This window comes from Montipora foliosa, chromosome 4 (genome assembly GCF_036669935.1).
Source record: "Montipora foliosa isolate CH-2021 chromosome 4, ASM3666993v2, whole genome shotgun sequence".
Lineage (NCBI taxonomy): Eukaryota > Metazoa > Cnidaria > Anthozoa > Scleractinia > Acroporidae > Montipora > Montipora foliosa.
The window spans coordinates 40,164,600-40,167,099 of record NC_090872.1 but is presented as its reverse complement, the minus strand read 5'-3'; the positions used below and the strand labels follow the sequence as shown (position 1 = coordinate 40,167,099).

The following is a 2,500-nucleotide window of genomic DNA, read 5'->3' as shown; positions in this document are numbered from 1 at the left end:
GGGCAATTGTACCATTTTTCAGAAGTTCTAAAATCCTAGGAGAGGCAGGCAAGCAAGAAATTTTACAACAAATGTTCTGAAAATTCTAGATCTCATATCGTCTTCCGAAGAGATATTTTCCGAAAATTGACGTTGGGTGCTGAGACTTCATCAACAGTATTTCCAATGCAGAAAACTGTGGTATCATCTGCAAACATTTCAACGGAAGCGATCGTGGTGGCTCCAGGTAGGTCATTTGAGTAAATGCTGTAAAGTCTGGGACCAAGTAAAGATCCTTGGGGCACACTAGTATCTATTTCCAACAATTCTGAATTTGAACCATTTACAGTGACACATTGTTTGCGAAAGATAGTTTAGGAGCCACTCGTCAAAGGAGCCACTAATGTGTAGTTTATCCGCTTTTTCAAAATCAATGAAGACTACACCAATAATATTACTTTCATCCAGGGCTAAAAGCCACCGTTCTGTTAATGAGAGTAAGAGAAGTTCAGGGAGCCTCCCTTTCTGAAGCCCCATTGCTTGAAAGAGATTAGATTGTTGCCATATAAGACCTTGTCAAGTTGATGGCTAATAACATTCTCTCATAGATGGTCGTACTGCTGAGAAGGGAAATAGGCCTGTAATTTCCGCAGTCCAGAGTGCTTCCTTTCTTGTGAAGACATTTCACTTGTGCTTGTTTCCACTGGCTTGGGAGTTTGCATTCCAAAATACTTCTTTGAGCCAGTGGCATAAAGCAATCTAAAAAGGTATCTCCGATAAGGCGCAACTCCCTGCTGAATATATCGGCATCAGGTCCACTTGCCTTGCCAGGTTTCAAAAATTTGTGAATTTTAAAGGGAATCGGCTAAATTCCTTCGAACAAAGTTAGGTTACCAGTAGCCTCTTGTTACGTAGGGAACAATTCTTTGATTGCACTCAGGTGATAAGACGGCCATGTTGTTGCTAAAACAATAGAGAAATGTAGCTTTGGTTTTGCGTTATAAATGAATGACGTCAGGTGCAATCAAAGAATTCACAAGCAGCGGTGACAAACATCAGCTGTTTGTGTATTGTTCCTGATAAAACTAAGATGGAAGATAGAACTTAAAGGGGCTAGGTCACACTGTTTTAGGTAATTTTGTTAGTTATGAGCTCTAAATGTCAAATTGGCAGAGCAAGAATCTTTCATTTGCAAAATCAGGGCCACATGCATAACAGCTGAGAATGATTTTCCAGCTGTTTAAATGACATTTTGATATAATTTGATATATATTTGAAAAAAGGTGGCCCAACGTTTTCAAATTTACCCAAATTTACCCAAATGCAATCCAAATGCAATCCATTTCAATCCTCCCCAGTCCCTCCTCCCAGTCCTCTCCTTGTCCCTTCTTAGCTTTCCTGTGTTTTGTTAGAGTTCTTCTATAGTTTTGAGCCGTTATTTTTGTGATGTTTACGGTCAAATAAACACTTGAAACCACTTGTTCGAGCACAACAGTATATTTACTAAACAGACATGACGACTACAACATACAAAAGTCCTAGCTCCTAGACCGCGTGGGTCATTTGCATAAATGATTGACGAGTCTCAAAAACACTACAATTTTGTTATTTCAGTTAATTCTATGACCATTTGATCAATGCTGAAATTGCCTAAAATTGCGTGACCTAGCCCCTTTAACCTCGCACTTAACTGAACAATTTAATTAAGCAATTGTCACTACATGTAATATACACCTGAAAAATCCAGGAGGCTTCAATGGGATTCGAACACATGTCCTCTGCGATGCGATACCGTTGCAATTGGCCAAAGCGGAATACTCTTTGTCTTCAAATATTCATTGTTTTTGTTTTCTCGTGGGACCACATTCCGTTGCTCTTTTCCCTAAACTTCGCGTTAAAGAAAATAATTCTGCCTGTAAAACCATAAGAATCAGGAAGTTAAAATCGAGTTCTTGACAAGCCTTTGGACGTTTTCTTACCTCCTTGGACTGGTCCTTTCTAGATAACTACAATACTGTTCACGATAAATGGGCATATTTTAATGATCTTATACACATTGGTTTGGACACTATATTGCCCTTTAAATCTGTCAGAATCCATAGAAACGATGCACCTTGGATGGCAGGTCATCTTAAGGTGGGGCTTTACCTGAAAAAAGCGCATTTTTTGTATAGCATGTAGCAATCACAGTTTTAATCCAAACCATAACAAACTTTATATAACTGGAAAGCTTATACTCCAAAGGTTCTGTTTTTATGCACTGCCAGCAAAAGTAACCTGGTACCAGGCTGTCAAAGGCACTACCCGCAGTGCAAAACCCTCGGGTACCTGAGAAAAGATTTCTCTTTGCAGACTTCACAGACAAATAAACTTCTTATGTTATTTCAAAGAATAGTACCTAATTGTTGATATGAATGGAGGATTTTGCAAAATTGTAAAATCACATGCCAAAAGAGCCATCTCAAGTTAAACCATCAAAATGTGGGGGATTTTTCATTGATCATTTTTTCCCCAGCAAGCC

At 38.9% G+C, this 2,500-nt stretch overlaps 1 pseudogene; it reads right to left on the bottom strand.

Moving 5' to 3' along the window:
* Positions 1-1,506: 1,506 nt before the first annotated feature.
* LOC137999263 (uncharacterized) overlaps positions 1,507-2,500 on the bottom strand; it is a 3,498-nt pseudogene continuing 2,504 nt past the window's right edge.